This window comes from Arvicanthis niloticus, chromosome 14 (assembly GCF_011762505.2).
Source record: "Arvicanthis niloticus isolate mArvNil1 chromosome 14, mArvNil1.pat.X, whole genome shotgun sequence".
Lineage (NCBI taxonomy): Eukaryota > Metazoa > Chordata > Mammalia > Rodentia > Muridae > Arvicanthis > Arvicanthis niloticus.
In genome coordinates this window covers 55,161,551-55,179,791 of record NC_047671.1, presented here as the reverse complement: position 1 = coordinate 55,179,791, position 18,241 = coordinate 55,161,551, and the positions used below count along the sequence as shown (strand labels likewise).

Below are 18,241 nucleotides of genomic sequence, written 5' to 3'. Positions count from 1 at the left end.
ACGACAAACTAACATTTGGTTTCACCAAACTTCAACTTGGAGACCAATTTGTCTGGGAGGTGTGGCTCTATATGCAAATGAAGTTTGGGCAACCCTTTCGTCTTCTCCTAAGGGTTGCCAATAATCAAGGATCTCAGTCATGACCTTTTATAAGCAGACATGGCTGATCTGAGAATGATGGCAGCTATCTGTCTTACAGATAGTGCTGTATAACACCATCTCAATAAAAGAAGCCTGACTCAAAGCTCCATACATAATAAGTGAATATTACATACACACTGTTAAACTATATAGCTTTTTAAATTCTCACATTAATCTTATAGAAAACATAAGATCATTCTTTGTGCAAAAAGGCTGCACCAGAACCCAAACCAGGCTAGCAAGTGCACTTGGCCGGGATAGTTTCTGTCTTTTATCTCTGAAGTTGGTGGTGACATCATAGGTGGTATCTCATTCTGCTGGTGGGGGTTGGACTTCACAATCTAAGGCTATTGGGTAACTGTCACAAAGAGGATGGTTCCGGAAATAAGGAGTCCTTGCTGTGTTAACTACATATTAGAACAAAACTTTCTTTGGCAGGAAAAAAAAATCCCTCTATTTCTCCAACTTGGTACCAGTTTTCAGTCTTCAATCTTAGCTTACTTTCTGTCATAACAGAATGTAGAATAAAGAGGTTTTTGTTGGCTCATGGTCTTAAGGTCTGTGAAATCCAAAACTGTGGTAGCTGCATTTGCAGAAGTGAGAAGACAAGGGGCCAGATTTAATATCTAAGAGGAAAAGTTACCAATATAAAAAAATCCTTCAGGAATTTTGTTATCGAAATATAGTTGTCAGGATGGCGTGGCCTTTACTTGCCATCTCTCTGAGCCACACAAAGACTTCCTTGGTTTTATGCATATATAAGTTAAAAAGCCTTACTTTTTAAAACCCATAGAAGTAAATGGATTTTGCACTTAGCTCTACATATTTGGAGTAAACATCCTTGTTCTTCTCTGTCAGTGAGTCTATAATGAAACTTCCTGAAAAGAGGTGCAGGTGTTTTGATGGTATTCAACATTTGCCCCCTGAGCCTGTTGTCAGGCCAGCTACCTTGATAGTTTGGGTCTCTTCTGAGCCCTGGGCTTTGTGTGTCAGCTACCATCTCTCTCATGTCAAATGTTGGAGTGGGAACGTGGTCTGTCACAAGCAGGAAAAGGATCAGACTGTTCTGATAACCAAGGAGGAATGGTACAGGGAATTGTAAAGGGTATTGGAGACACAGGGCAGGAAGGGTGTTTTGTGGGTTTGAGTCATATAAAAAACCTCAGGATGCGGTCGCCTCACAGAGAGCCTCCAGGGCTAGCTAGCCCACTGATTAATCTGTATTTTATCTCTTGGGCCAAGGGGATCAAGAGAAGGCATTGGTTAAAGAGATTTCACGATCTTTTGTTCTAAGGGTGTGATGTCAAGCCATCTATGGTAAATTGGATAAGTAATAACGTATTAGACCAACCAGAAAACACTTAAAAACAGCTTGCGACCAAGGCAGTGGCTTAAAATCAGTACAGTGATTTCTAAAGTCACCGCCTCTCAGCGATGTCGCGTCTTCCCTTCCCTGTGAGTGGGGGTTGGTGCAGGGGAACCCTTTCCGTGTATCTCTGACAGCCCCCATTATGCGCAAGCGCAAAACTCAGTAGCCCCGCTGCGCGCGCACCCCTGTCTGAAGCCCTGGAAACGTCGCGCGGAAGGCGAGGAGACCTGAGTGGGCGGAGCCGGGCGTGAAGCGCCGAGCAGAGACTGCGCAGGCGCCTGCTCGCTCGCCTTAGCCGGGCGCGCGGATGCGCCGGGTTCCGCTCTCGGCGGGAGGAGGGGTTGCGCGCACACGAGCGAGCCGCCGTGACGTGCGCCGCCGTGCTACGCCAGACATCACGGGTCTGTGTGTAGTGGCGGCCCGGCTGTCCTCAGCTGCATCGCCTGGCGAGGGTGGCGCGGCGTTCCCGGGTCGCACGACCGGAGACAGAGACGACTCACAGTGGACGATCCGGCGGCAGAGTCCTCGCTTCCGCTTCGCTGCTTCTCCGGTCACCGGCGACGCGGGCCCGGGGCTTCCTCCTCATCGGCCCAGCATACTCCGCGGGCCCCGGGGCTGCAGCTACCCAGAAGCGGCGAAGAGGCCCCGGGCTGCGAGCCCGCTGTCCCATGTGAGGCTGATTGGGCCTGGTCCCCGGCCGGTGCCCGGTTTCTGCTGCGGCCCTTCAGGCCTCCGGGACCCCGCGAGGCGCTGCTCCTGGGGGGCGCGGTGACAGGCCGTGCGGAGGCGGAGGGGCCAGCTCCTGTGGCCTCCTGTCGGCCCTCGGCTCGGCGATCCCCGCCCAGCGGCCGGTAAGTGCTTCTGGTTCTGCGTGCGACTGGGCCCAGGGACGGGAATTCCGCTGCAGGGGGTGGGGGTTTCGGGGGTGGGGATAGCCCTGCTAGGCTGGGGTTGACCCCAGAACCCCCAGGTCAGTGCAACGTGGGCTGGGAAACTGTTAGGCTCGTACTCCGCGGGAATTTTATTCTAACCAGAAGGTTGCAACTAGCTGATCGAAGGGAAGCTGAGACCGACGTGCTTTAAACCTAAAAAAGTGCTTGTCTTTGGGTTGTCGGAGTGGCAGGCTGTTGATGGAGGTTGTTTCCCCTTACCTTGGAGCGATCGGCCAGCTCTCCGTGTGCGTATACTTTGCTCTTTATACTTGTATATCAACTCGTGTCACCTTCCCAGCCCTGCGAGACGAGTATACATTCTACCAGCTTTAAAAGTGAAAAATCAAGGCTCAGTGAGATAAAGGTATAACTCCCCAAGGTCATGCAAGTGGTTGTTGAGGAAGCGGATACGCTTCTGTAGGATCTTCTTCGTTTCTCTGTCCTGCAAAAGTTAAGTACGTTAAAGAAATGAGATTGGCTGAAGAGTTTGTCCCTGGTTGTAAATTCGAAAACACCTAGCGAGATAGCGTTTACACTTTTTTGACTTAAGTTGCTGGAGATTATGTATATGTATGTGTATATATATATATATATATATATATATATATATATATATAGCTTGTCCCCAGTCATTTTAGTTTTCAAAGACATTACATGTGGAAAAAGTGGTTCTGTGCATCCTTTTATGTGTACAGTAGGACTGTATAGCAAAACAATTTATCATCTTACTGAAAAGAAATATACTTGATAACACTGCACATTTCTTGAGGTTATGTTTTATTTTTGCACATTGTTGTCGAGGTGTATAGGAAGCTCAAGTTAGATTATTTTCTTTGCTTGAGAATTCCTTATTGCTAGCCTTGTTGCTAGATTTTGTGGCAATGTCAGTGTTCATAGTGACTTTGCACTGTCTTATGTAGTGTCTCAGGGTTTAATGTCAAAAGCCAATGTGTAAAATATCACAGAAAGTGATCATTTCTTGGCATGATTTATGTATCTATGTAAATACTACTAATTAGTTAACAAGCTGACAGAAAATATGCATTTTAGTACCACATTGTGCCTCTTGGTTAGTGAGTAAGCAGAGCTGGACCTCTTTACAGAAGAAAATGCTGATAAATGCCTTTCGAGTAACTGAAGCTTCATGTAACTACAAGTGCTCAATTATAGTTCTCAAATTTCATTAGTATATCACACCCTGAAGAAAACTTGTAGTTGACTGTCTTTGTAATAATGTGTAGGGAAGAGGCCACATTTACAGAGTTAACAGGTGAATGGCTTACAGACTGGTTTGTTTGGTTAGGATACAGACATTTGTTGAAGTAGGTTGAATTTGGTATTCTTGTAGAATGGTTGTCTAGTCATGTTCTCAGTGTGTCTGGTTAGAAAAACTAGCTGGCAAGAGCTTATCTTAAATAGTGATGTATTAAGATGGAATCTCTTATGTGGTGTTTCAGGTGGAGCGGTGCTCCTTGGCTGATTGCTGCTAAAGGGACAGACATACATTAGCAGATGCTGCATTGCCTTTAGTGTGCTTCTGCTTGTTTCCCACTTTGGAAAACTGGAGCTCTCCTCGACAACTTTTCATCCTGAGAGCAAGCAGTTTGAGCATAAAGAAAACCTCTTAGTGGTGAACAGCCGTATAAGGTGGCCCTCTCCAGTCAGCACTTGTTGGTAGCTGCTGACACCGTGACACTTTACCCCTGTTGTGTCAGTTTGCTTTGCCTAAAGACAAGGGTACTGTTACCGTTTATTTTCTTCAACATGATAAATCTTTAGTTTAATTAAACAAAACAACACAAAAAACCTTATATGTATGTGTGCATGACTACTGCCTGTGGAGGTCCAAAGAGGCCATCAGATCTAGAAATAACGTTGCAGGTAGTTGTGAGCCATCAGATGGGTGCCGAGAACCAAATCCGTGTCCTCTGCAAGGCAGCCAGTGCTGCTGTTCCTTAGCTGATGAGCCACCTCTCCAGTCCTTCCTCAGGGTAATGTAGTGTCACATAGACTTACATCTCTCAACTCGTCCTGAAAGGTTTTCTAGAGCATTGTATACAGCCTTTCTTACCCACAGCCGAGCTCATCAGAGTTTATTCCTTTCATTTGTGTAACTCTTTTGACTCTCTTCTAATTTAAACTACCTTAACCCTCCTTGTAAAATAACATAGACACCAAGAATTCAGTTATCGGAGAAAATGACTCACATTTTGCATTTGTCAGAAATTTTCCTTCCAGTGAAGCCAACTAGTAGGTCTTTTCTCTGCCCTACTTAAACTAGCTGTTGATTGTAAACTAGTTTTAAAGAGTTCAAGAACAAGATACCTGATAAATTATACTTAATATTGTTTCCCATCATGAAGTTCAGTGTCTAGTCCCTTTACTTCTTGATGCTGTTGATCGTGTGCTTCAGGGAAGTGTAGTAAGACCTGTTGCCTACTACAGTTAGCAGGAGATCTGTTGGGGGGTGGTGCATTCCCTTAATCCCAGCACTTGGGAGAGAGGCAGGTGGATCTCTTTGAGTTTGAGGCTATCTTGGTCTCCATAGAAGTTCCAGGACAGTCAGGGCTAAATAGAGAAGCCTGTTCAAAAAAAAAAAAAAAAAAAAAGATGAATAAATAAAAGACGTCTGGGGTTATGATAAGTGAGCACAGTGGTGGTTCTAACCTGTTCTCCAATCATCTTTAAATAGTTTTTTATTCTATGTCTTTGGGTATTTTACCTGCCTGTATATTTCTACACCACATGCTTGGCGCCTGCAGAAGCCAGAAGAGAGCATTGGAATCTTTGAAATTGGCGTTCCAGATTATTATTATAAGCGACTATATGGGTACTGGGAATCGTACCCTGGTCCTCTTGTAGAGCAGACAGTGAACTTAACCACTGAGGCATCGCATCAGCTCCTCTATAGTCATCTTTTCACTTACAGATTGTTATAGTGTGATAATCCTTGTTAATATGACTTGTGAATTCATTGTAATAATCTTGTGTTGGCCAACAGATGGAAACAAGATCATGGAAATTGTAAAATATCCTGGGTAGCTGCTATAGTAATTAAAATCTGATTTTGTGGCATTTTGAGATTTTTAGTGATGGAGTCAAATTACTAGCTGTTATGAGTTGTTAAAGAAACTTGGCTTGAGAAGAACTGGAAGAATTCAATGACAGCCTTTTCTTGTAATAAATACTTAGTAAAGAGGCTTATTTCAACTTTATGCAATCAGCGTTGGTTGCACAGGAGGATCCAGAAATACAGAACTAGAGTTCTTGAAGAATTGTAAGCTGTGTGTTGGGAGGAGTGTTACATGTAGCTCACTGGTTGAAAGAATGCTTTGAGTGCATGGGTCCCTGGGTTTGAGCCTTACCACCTAACACAAAACAAAACAAATTGTGGATTTGAACTTTACTCTATATTCTCATTTCATAATGATCGTATAAATAAGCATTTGTGAATAAAGAATGAACTGATGAAGCATATTAATTACATTTAGAGCTGGATCTCATTTTTATTAAGCCAGATATTAATACATATGTAATATAGAATCAAATTTATTTTTTCAACCAATTTAGTAGATGAACATTTAAAGGTTTCATAATAAGATTTCCAAGTAGCACATTCTTTCATTAAAAATATTATTTAACTCATGAAACAGTTTCAAAGACATTTACCTATATCTTTGTAAATCAATATGATCTGCATACACAGAAATAAAAAAACGTTCCTGTTATTCTTAAAATGCTTTTGTAGTATATCTATATATCTATGCACCTATACATATATGCTTAGAAGAAACATGAATATGATTTTGGTTTGGATTCTTTGGATAGTTTGAACATTGGTTGACAATGTTCCCCATTGTGGCTAATCACATTTGCATTATAGTATCTATTGAGTTGTTGCTTTTGTTGTTATTTAACTTAGATTGTTTTATTATTTTAAAAATTATATATACATGTATACACACACACACATACACACACACAGTGCAGGACAGATCTCTGGGAAGGTGGAGTAACAAGCAGTCTGTACCACCTGATGTGGGCCTGATGTGGGTACTAGAACCAACTCAGATTCTCTGCAAGAGTAGGACTTACTCTTAGTAGCTGTGCTGTGTGTGGATCGTTCTACAGCTTGCACACACATGTACCACTATGTGAACTGAGTAGTTAAAAAACAAAACTGAACACATGAAGTTGGGAGGGAAATGCGATGATGGGGATAGAGAAAGAATTGCAGCAGAAGGAGTGGAGTAACTTGGATCAAAATACGTGTATGTATTATGGGACTTTCTCAGACCCGCCTGAAGGGTCAGTAATGATACGAGATTTCTATCATAGTTTAAAGTTTAGGCCTTTTGTTGGGGCAGTCTCCCAGCTGCCATTTTAACTTAACCTGACCACCTAGCCTGTGACCGACACATGGCTAGCTCTATACCTTTCTTTGCTGGGGTCCATGTCTGTTCCTTTCCTTGTCTTCTTTCATCTCCCTGTATCACTCTCTCTGTTTGGAAGTTCTGTCCCCTACTTCCTGCCCTAGTTATTGGCTGTCAGATCTTTATTACAACCAGTCAGCAGTGAGACAACCTCTGATACATCACTAGATTGCCTTTAGGCTGGTGAGGAAGGACATTTATAAAATAGAAACCTGGTGATGGACATAGAAGTGAAAATGCTAGAATTCTGCCATCACTCAGCTCTTTGCCAGTACAGAATTAACAATTGAAAATACAGACATACCTTCACATGACGTGAAGAAAGGTTACACCAACGTATATGCATGTATGAAATTCTCAAAAAATGGTATGTTCCTTAAGAGACTAGTAGTTTAGATAAGAAATGCTTCCATAGCTGTGGGCATTTTAATATCTGGTCACCCCACTTGGTAACATTGTAATGCTTTGTCCTGCTTCTAGTGTTCCTCTGCTTCATGCTTTCAAGTTGAGGATGTATGTGTTCCATTCCCTATGTGGCTTCCTTGCCTGCTACTTGCTACCATGCTTTCTTGCTATGATGGACTCTTACTGTCTGGAACCTTAAGGCAAATGAACTCTTCCTTCTGTAATTTGCCTTGGTCATGGTATTTTATCACAGCAACAGAAAAGTGACTAATACAGAAGTTGATACCACAGAGTCGACTGTTGCTGTGAGGAGCCTGGTCATGGGCTTTTTTTTTTTTTTTTTTTTTGGAATATGGAAAACTTTGCAATTTCGGATTTGAAAAGTAGTTGAATGCTAAAATCAGATCTTAAAGGCCTATCCTACTAGGAATTTGGAGGATAGTAGTTCTGAGAGCATTTGACCTATGGAGGTTTAGCTCAAGTGGTTTCAGAGAGGAAAAATATTAACACACAGGTTAGAGGCCATTCCTACAATATTTTGGCAAAGAATCTGGCAGCCTTCTACCCTTAACCTAAGAACTTGCCTAAGACTAAACTAAAAAGTAGTGGGCTGATTTCTTTGGCAGAAGGAATTTGAAAGCAATTTGATATTAAATCTGGCTGGGTTGTTATTAATGATTTTATGCATATCTTCAGCGAAAGAGAGCAACTGGAGCAGAAAGTAGCACAGAATGTTCAGTTTAAAGAGAAGGAGTGCCATTGAACTTTTTTGTTGCCAAGACTTGTGCTGAAGGAGATGAGGTTAAGATCAGGATTGAGAAGATTCCTGAGCCTTGGAATAAAGGGAAGGGTCCCTTAGAGTGATAGATACTCTGTGTGCCAGCCCATTCCCACCTCCCCAAGCTTTAAACTTGGGAGAGAAGAGGCTGCTGCTAATGTGGTTCAAGGGGTCCAGGCTGGCAGCAGAACTTGGCAGTGTTATCCACGTACTACTGGCTTTGGAGACAGGAAAGATGAAAGAATGGAAGAGTTGTAGAGTCTTCCTCCATGGTTTCAGAGAGCAGCTGTGGTTAGGTAGTGTATGGTGAAAGGCCCTGCATGAAGGCCACGAGAAGGGCAAGAGGCCCTGAGAGGCCATTGTTTTTAAGCTGTGAAAGAGAGGTCTGGCTTGGGAGAACCTAAGATCTTGAAGAGATCGGGGTCATGAGATTTCTGCCAAGAATAGCTGCATACTGGAAGTGGAAGCAGCCAAAGGGGAGATGGAACTATATTTGGTTTTTTTTTTTTGACCAAGAACACAGAGCTACAGGATTTGGTATTTGTCCTCCTGGGTTCTAGTTGCTTTGAATTTCCTCATTCTCCATTTTTTCCTTTTGGAATGGTAATGTATATTTTGTGCTATAGTATATTGGAAGTATATAATTTGCTTTTTGATTTTATTGAAGGTTACAATTAAGAGACTGCCTTGAGCAGTGGTTCTCAACAACTTCCTAACAATGCAACTCTTTAATGCAGTTCCTCATGTTGTGGTGACCCCAACCATAAAATTATTTTCATTGCTACTTCATAACTGTAGTTTTGCTACTGTTATGAATTGTAATGTAAATATTTGATGTGTAGCAACCCCTGAAAAAGGGTTCTTTGGCCTCACCCCAGCTACAAAGGGGTTGCAACCCACAGTTGAAAACCTCTGCCCTTGATCCTCAGAAGATACTTTAGAGTTTGTTTTTTTTTTTTTTAAATTGGGTATTTTATTTATTTACAATACAGATGTCATCCCCTTTCCCCATTTACCCTCCCTAGAGCCCCCTATCCTATACCCCGTCTTCCTTTATGCTTTTATACTATTTTGATTACATACATGTAATAAGGTCAGTTCTAGGTTGAGGGTATAGCAATACAATAGATGCAAATAGTCGAGGAACAAGTGATACAATAAACACAAATAGTCAAAGAAAAACCAAGGCATTAAACTCAGTTAAGTGAACACTCCCATGATCACTGTTTCTAAAGGCTTATCAAACCTTTACCAAAAGTATCTAAGACCAAAAGACCAAAGTATCTGAGCCTACTTCCCTATCCTAGCCCAAGGTAATTTTCATGTCTGGAGCCTACTTCCTTGTTCTAGTCTAAAATTTAGAATCCTGTCTGAAATTACTTCTTTGTTCTGGCCTAATATTTAGATTCCTGCCTGAAATTACTTCTTTGTTCTAGTCTAGTGTCAGATTCCTGCTTGAAGCCTACTTACTTGTTCTTGGCCAATGTCACATTCCTGTCAAGCAGTCCCTTCCCTTGTCCTTGGCCCATCATGTCAGCTTCTTGCCGAGCAGCCCCAAAGGCTCCCCACCTCTTCCCCCTTTTTATTTCATTAACAAGACTGAGTCTGTCTTAGGTTGTTCTGACAAGAATGCTTTCCTTACCTGTCATGGAATATGCATTATCAAAGGCAATGCATTTCTGTCTTAGGTTGGTAAGGCTCTGTGCAGAATCTTATCCGTCCTTGGCTTGCCAGCCTATTTTTGTCTGGGGATCCATTTTCAGGAAGGGCTAGCATGATCAAGCTATATATGCCATTCCTGAGGTTTGTCCAAAATGGAAATACTGAGCTCAGGCCATGGATAATTTTATCGGCAATATCTGCAGCATCAAAGGTCAACAGAGCAGCATTCTTTAAATTTATAATCTCATTATGCAAAGTTAACAAACCCAGAGAGGTGTTAGGATTATGCCAAATATCCTACAGTTGTCTTTAAACTTTTTTTAATTATAATGACAATCATTGTGAATTTCAAAAGTAACACTACTCCAATAATATTTGTCATGACACTTGGGATGGCTACTAACTCTTGAACCCTGATCCTCCTTCAGATAATTTGAATGGGTTATAGAGCATCATTTGTTGTTCCAGATACCTATATAAATCCTTTTGTATACTCAATACATTAGTAACATTTTTTTGCTAGATGGTTAACAAAAATAGTTGTCTTAACTCCTTGTGTCAGTGCTATTGCAGAAGCAGTGGTACTAGCAATTAATAGAATTAAAGCTGTTATACCAGCAATAATCAAGCCTGCTACCCTCTTGCTTCTGCTTAAAGCCTAACTCACTTCTTCCAGCACTTTCAAGCTTTTTTTTTCCTGAGAATCAAGGTTTTCTAATACTCAAGGCAGTGAGACAAAAGCTGGTTGATAGACCCCCGTAAGAGACATGCCAGGTTTCAACACACTAACATAATTGGAAATTATATAGTCAACTTACAATAAATGCTGTAGAAGAGACAAAACCAATTTTAGCTTGACAATTAAAAGATCCTTAAACTTGCACTAACCCTTGTTTGAAATCCAGATCCTGTCCCAACATTATCTCTTGCTATCCTAACATCATAGCAAGCCATATCTAGCTTCCAAATATGTTCCTGACAAAGTCCAGATTCAGTCTTCCAAAAGTAGACTGTTATTTCCCATATTGGATTGATTTCTAGACCAGTACATGATTGAGTCTTAATAGCTGGGCACCTTTAAGAAGAATACAAGAGACATAGTTTCTCTTTTCAATTCTCTATTCCACAAGGTCTAAAAACTTGAAGCAAGGCAGCTTGTCCCATCTGGGATATAGTCAAGCAAAAGTGGGTCAGGAACATATGTCCAATACAGCTCCCCAGTCACCCTTGTCAGGGCACTCAGCAAGCTCACAGGTCGGCATCATTCTTTGTCTCAGCAACAGTATGTCTCACCAATCTTTTTTAAGGTTCCATGGGCCTCTTCCACAATACCTTGTCCTTGAGGATTATACGAAATCCCCATAATAAATTGTTGACAAAAAGTCTCGACTGCTTAACTACAATTGCCAGGCCCATTATTCATTTTTCTTTAATTGGGTATTTTATTTATTTACCTTTCCATGTGATCTCCTCTCCCATCCCCCCTCCCCCCAAATCCCTTACCCCATTCCCTCTCCTATTACTATGAGGGTGTGCTCCCACCACCCTCCCATTCCTGCCTTCCTGCTCTCAAAATTCCCCAACACTAAGGAATCCAAACTTTCAGCCACCAAGGCCATCTACTTCCACTGATGCCAGGCAAGGCCACTCTCAGCTACCTATACAGATGGAGCCATGAGTCCCTCCCTTAGTGTTCTTGGGCTGGAGATTTTTGAGTGGGTACTCCAGCTTGTTTCTTAGGACCATTTGCTTGAAATTTTGTTTTCCAGCCTTTTACTCTAAGGTAGAGTCTGTCTTTGTCACTGAGGTGGGTTTCCTGTATGCAGCAAAATGCTGGGTCCTGTTTACATATCCAGTCTGTTAGCCTATGTCTTTTAATTGGGGAATTGACTCCATTGATGTTAAGAGATATTAAGGAACAGTGATTGTTGCTTCCTGTTATTTTTGTTATTAGTGGTGGAATTATCTTTGTGTGGCTATCTTCTTTTGAATTTGTTGGAAGAGGATTATTTTCTTGTTCTTTCTAGGGTATACTTTCCCTCCTTGTATTGGAGCTTTCCCGCTATTATCCTTTGTAGTTCTGTGTTTGTGGAAAGATTGTGTAAATTTGGTTTTCTTGTGAAATATGGTTGGTTTCTCCATCTATGGTAATTGAGAGTTTTGCTGGGTATAGTAGCCTGGGCTGGCATTTGTGTTCTTTTATGGTCTGTATGACATCTGTCCAGCATCTTCTAGCTTTTATAGTATCTGGTGAGAAGTCTGGTGTAATTCTGATAGGTCTGCTTTTATATGTTACTTGGCCTTTTTCCCTTACTGCATTTAATATTGTTTCTTTGTTTTGTGCATTTGATGTTTTGATTAGTATGTGACGGGAGGTATTTCTTTTCTGGTCTAGTCTATTTGGCATTCTATAGGCTTCTTGTATGTTTATGAACATCTGGTTCTTTAGGTTAGGGAAGTTTTCTTCTATAATTTTGTTGAAGATATTTATTAGCCCTTTAAGTTGGGGATCTTCACTCTCATCTATACCTATTATCCTTAGGTTTGGTCTTCTCATTGTGTCCTGGATTTCCTGGATGTTTTGTGTTAAGAACTTTTTGCATTGTGTGTTTTCTTTGACAATTGTGTCAATATTTTCTATGATATCTTCTGCACCTGAGATTCTCTCTTCTATCTCTTGTATTCTGTTGGTGATGCTTGCATCTATGACTCCTGATTTCTTTTTGGGTTTTCTATCTCCAGGGGTAGTCTCCCTTTGTGATTTCTTTATTGTTTCTACTTCCATTTTTATGTCCTGGATGGTTTTGTTCAATTCTTTCACCTGTTTGGTTGTGTTCTCTTGTAATTCTTTAAGGGATTTTTGTGTTTCCTCTTTAAGGGCTTCTGCCTGTTTACCTGTGTTCTTTTCAAATTCTTTGAGAGTGTTATTTATGTCCTCCTTAAAGTCCTCTATCATCATCATTAGAAGTGATTTTAAATCTGAATCTTGCTTTTCTAGTGATACGGGGAATTCATGATTTTCTTGTGTGGGAGAACTAGGTTCTAATGATGCCAAGTACCCTGGGTTGCTGATGCTTATGTTCTTGGGCTTGCCTTCCGCCATCTGGATCTCCTTAGTGCTACCTGCCCTGTCTTTGACTGGAGCCTGTCGTTCCTATTATCTTGGTTGTATCAGAACTGTGTGGGGTGGGTTGTTACTACTGGGGTTAGAGCTGGGCCCAAGATCTGCTCAGTGCTCAGGCGCAGACAGTTTTTCAGGGATATGTCTAGAAGTGATGTAGCTGGGTTATTTGGTGGTGCGAGTTTTAGTTTCTTGAGAAACTTCCTATTAATTTCCATAGTGGCTACACAAGTTTACATTCTCATTAGCAGTATGTAAGGGTTCTTCTCGACCCACACATCCTTACTATAATTGGTCGTTAGTTCCTGCCTTTTCTCTTTTTGGATGATAGTTTTTCTGACTAGGGTAAAATGGAATCTCAAAGCAGTTTTAATTTGGCTAAAGATGTTGAACATTTTCAAATATTTATTGGTTGTTTGTGTTTCTTCTCTGGAGAGCTATCTGTTCATTTGATTATCTGATTTATTGATTGGAAAATCTGGAATTTTTAGTATTTAATTGTTGCAGTTCTTTATATATTTTAGATATATCTATATCTATCTATCTATATTCTAGATATATCTATATCTATATCTATATCTATATCTATATCTATATCTATATCTATATCTATATCTATATCTATATTCCCTGTCCAATGGGTAGTTGGCAAAGACTTTCTTCATACTGCAGACCCATGATTGTTTTGTTTAGTAGAAGTTTTTTATGTCTTGTGACTGCATTTGACAAGTCTTTGGCTTACTTTCTGTGCTATTGGGGATCTTTTCAGAAAGCCCTTACAGGTAGCAGTGTCTTGAAGTGTTTTAGCTATGCCATTAAGGCTTTTGATCTATTGGGATTATTTTTGTGCCGGGTGGGAGATAAACAGACCTAATGTCATTCTTGCTCATTCATGAGTGCTTTAACTCTGCATGTAACTCATTTATCTCTATTTTCCTGGCTTTACTTCATCTTGTCTACCCCTCCCCACCCCCGCCTTTAAAAATCTCATTTTTGGTTTTGCATCTCAGCCATGTTTCTTCTTTGGCTTTCTGTCCTTGCTTCATGAGGCTTGTCTTCAGGAGTTGAGGACATCATATGATTTTCTGTAAGTTTTAGAGTGTAGAAGAAGGAGAAGTAACATTCGACTGTTTCCTGTGTTCCAGAAACTTCATTCAACTGTTGACATTTAAATTTTTATTATTATTTTTTCTTGCGATGCCCGGGGTTGATCAAATCTCCTACATAATAGGAAGGCATTCCTCTAGCCACCTCTGCAGAGTCTTTACAACTTATTTGCTTATTTATTTTGAGATAGCATTTCACAATGTTGCCCTGGCTAGTGCTAGTCTACAATTTACCATCTAGACAGAGATGGCCTACAACTCAGAAGTCTACCTGCCTCTACCTCCTGAATGCCAGGATTAAAGGCATGTGCCACCATGCCCAGCCTTAGTCCACTTTTTTTTTTTTGTTTTCTTTTTAAAATTTATTTATTTTATATATTCAGACACATCAGAAGAGGGCATCAAATCCCATTACAGATGGTTGTGAGCCACCATGTGGTTGCTGGGAATTGAAATCAGGACCTCTGGAAGAGCAGCCAGTGCTCTTACAGTGCTGAGCCATCTCTCCAGCCCGGTCCACATTTTTTTTTTAACCTGTGAATAACCATAGTAGAACTGGGCCTTAAAGGAGCTTGTCCTGAGTTGTCAACATTGTAGAGCTGAGTGTTTGATGGTTCTTCCAGTTGGAGCAAAGGTCTCTAACTATCCTGCTACTTCTGCACTGCTCACAGGCTCTCGCCATATGCTATGTTCTTTGTGGGAATATGTGTACTAGAAACGTCTGAAATAAGGCAGTGTCTCTTATTTGTGTAAAAATCCCTCAGATGAGGGTTGTTCCTCTTCACCCATTATATTTTATACTTGCTGAGTCGTGGAATTCTGATTAGTGCTTGAGTAAGCATGAATGGTGCATCTGCTTGTGCCCTGTGTGTGCCTGTACACACGCACACACACACACACACACACACACACACTACAAAACGTCTGGCAAGTGTACTCACTTTAATACTGGGATCCTGGGAGAACCTGACACATAGTTAGAAAACTGATGGTATAGTTTTTTCCTAGAACAAATGGGTAGAGTTTTCAATATGATTGTATTAAAATTACAAATCTCTGTGGTCAAAAATAGCAAAAAAGTTTATATTTTAATCATGCTACATTTTGTTTGTGGGAGCTACTCCCTTTTAGAAATTCTCTTGACCAGAAATTTCGTAGGCATGTACCTGAGTAAACCTTCCAACCTGAGGAAATACTCAGCAGCCAATTTCTAAGGCATAAAATTTTGTGGTGCTGATACATATTATATGATCTTAGAACAAACAGTGCCTTTTTTTCTCGTGTCGCATAGGGTCTTGGAAGTGAAGTCGTTAGAATGTGACTATACACTAATGTCAGTTGAGTATATGCCACATCACCTTTAAACGTAGATTTTTAGTTGGGTGGCTAGTGCATGTCTTCAAGCTCAGCAGTCAGGAGGTAGAGGCAAGTGGAGCTTTATGACTTCAGGGCCAGCCTGGTCTATTTAGAGTGTTCCAGTCTACTGGGCCATCCAGGACTACATAGTGAGATCCTTTCTCCCCAAAATAAACAAAGAAACAAGACAAAAACGGAAACAGAAAGAGGAAGAAAAAGAAAAAAAATTTATCTTCATTACCTCTACTTTAAAAAGAAAGTTCATAAGTACTATTTATTTAATAATAATTATTACACTTTGTGTGCTATGTAATACAGTAAGATATTGCTATGCCAGCAAAATGACAAGGTGGTACATTACAGTTATCATATAAATCACAGCTTCTTTAACTGTGAGTCACAGCCTCATATGGGCTTGCAATGGGGAGTGGTTTGTGTAATATTTTGGCAACAGGAAAAGGTATCTGAATTCAATGACAAAATAGACTCAAAATCTGGCACATAACACATCCAGAGTGTTTTTGGAAGTGCTGTCCTTGTCGCATTAGGAGACCTCATTGCAGCCTTGTTTCTGCTGTCACACCGTCCAGTGTCAGTGAACACTGCCTGGTTTTCGATTCTAGATCACACTGTGAATCAAGAGTATTTTGTGGTGTTTTTAACCATACATACAAAATTTTCTCTTAGAGAAGCATAATGATTTAATTATGAAAAACAAAGACATACTTTTTTGTTGCCATTCTCAGGATCTAATTAATAAATTAATATAATTTTAGATTGTGTTAGAATGCTTGACTTTGTGTTTTTTTAAATGCCATCTGAGGACTGGGTAGCTAGCTCTGTAGTAAAGTCAGCACATGCTGTGCAAGCATGAAGGAAGACTCAGTTCCCAGAACCTGAGGGGGACTGACCAGTGGACCTCTGAGGCCCTGGGCAGTGAGCCTAGACTACCTGACAAAGAGGTCTACTAAACCCATGAGAGATCCCGCCTTAGAAATTAAGGTGGATGCCTCCTGGGGAATGATGTACACACGGTGTTTGATTTGGTGACTTGAGTTTCATAAAGAAAAAAATTCTCGAAAGAATTTTGGGTTGGGATTAAGGCAACATTTCTAGCACTTCTTGAAAGGGCCCAGCATTTACTACTGCCATATTGTACGTGCATTCTGAACACTGATGCTCACAATCAAATAATGACCAACTCGGAGTAATTTTGAAGACAATCTTTATCCTGTAGCACTCTCAGTCAAGGTTTAATTCTTAAAAGCATTTTATAAATATAAATGAAAAATGAGCAAGTACATCTGTTTCACCAAACGCAAATTTGCTTTCATCTCTATTAAATGTTAAAATTACATCTCTTCGAAAAATTATTTTAAAATGAAAATCTAGGAGGCAAGATGGCTCATCAAGTAAAGGTACTTTTGCTCTGTGTGAGCCTGATGATCTGTGTGTGATTCCTGGAATTCTTGTACAAGTGGAAGGAGAGAACAGACCTCTATGAGCATGCCATGCTATGTGTGTGCCTACACATAGAATACTACTAATGAGAATAACTGAAAATCCATGTAAAATAAAATTCTTTACAGTTACCAGTAAATGTTTGATTTATTTATCTATTTGTATACTTTGTTTAAACTTCTTGGGTGAAACGGGCTGGGTAGAAAAAGGTTTAAGAAGCTCTGATATAAATTATGTTTTTGTTTAGTTTGAAACAGGAGACACTAGTCTCATTTTCTTATTAGATTAAAACAGAAGAATACAATGTTCTCTTTTATTGTAATGGTCACAGGCTAGGCAGGTGTTGTGTGACATGACTTTTCATGGGGAGATGAAACACACATCTACTCACTCAAGATAGGGAGCCCATGACAGGCCAAAGTATGGATACCAGCAAAGTCCAACTTGGTGAATCAGTAAGTTTTATTGGGTTACTTACAGGAATATGGGTGAGGGGTTACTTACAGGAGCAGAAATGACTCAAAGACAGCTGCATCTCCTAAGCCCACCCCAGCATGTACAGCTCACCAAAGCTGGGAACCTGGAGCACAATGCACACAGCCTGCAGGCAGCACAACAGGTTGGAGAGTGTTCTTCCTAAGTGGCTCAGTTGGTCTAAACTCCTCGTAGGGCTGGTCTCAAAGTCGTTTCTGGCTTTGGCTAGGAGTAACTTCAGCAGTCTGGTACTTACTGGGAAAAGGGGCCTAGTGAATCTAGTATCTTTCAGAGACTTCTGGAAGCTATTTTGAGTTGTTTACATTCTGTCTTAAGGAGCTTTCCTGGGAGGTGAAATGTTTCAGTTCATTAGAAAACTGCAATATAACTGCAGGTGGTAAACCTGCTTGCAGCCTTCAATTTGCTGTTCATTAGAAACAGACTGAGGCAGAATGCTTTTCAACACAAGGGAACCAGACCCAGGTCTTGCTCTTCTTAATGCTTTACCACAGAGCTGTGGTCCCAGCTGTGACCTTAGGATTTATAAAAGTACATTTGTCTGGATGTTCTTGTATGAAAGACCTGTCTAGAATATGATTATGAGACCCACAGGTAGGTGGTTTGTTTGTTTTTCTTTCTTGTGAAATTGTTGAACATGACAGTATGAGGGTAGATTTGTTTTAGGACAGTTCTTGGAAACAGGATAAATAGCTTTATTTAATGTGATTAATTGATGTGAATTAAATTTCTTGAAAGCATTTTATACCCAGATGACTTGGTAGTGCAAGTTTTCAGTGGCTACTTGAAAGAGTAAGCTGGAAGTCCTTGTCAGTTGTGAGGTAACCAGGAAGTATCGGGTCCTAGAAAGTTACACAGAAGAATTGAATTATTCACAGAAGAATTGAATTATTCTCATTTTGTAACTGGAGAAGCTAAGCTAGTGAAATACATTCCTGGGAATACTTTAGCCAAAAGTGAGGGATCTTTTAGGAAAAGAAAAAAA

General features: G+C 40.6%; 1 protein-coding gene across 1 annotated transcript in view; it reads left to right on the top strand.

The window, feature by feature from the left end:
* The first annotated feature begins 1,786 nt into the window (after positions 1-1,786).
* Positions 1,787-18,241, top strand: part of Map3k2 (mitogen-activated protein kinase kinase kinase 2) — a 67,492-nt gene continuing 51,037 nt past the window's right edge. Inside the window, exon 1 of the mRNA XM_034517968.2 lies at positions 1,787-2,361. The gene's annotated coding sequence lies outside the window, so the exon portion shown is untranslated. The remainder of the gene's footprint in view (positions 2,362-18,241) is intronic.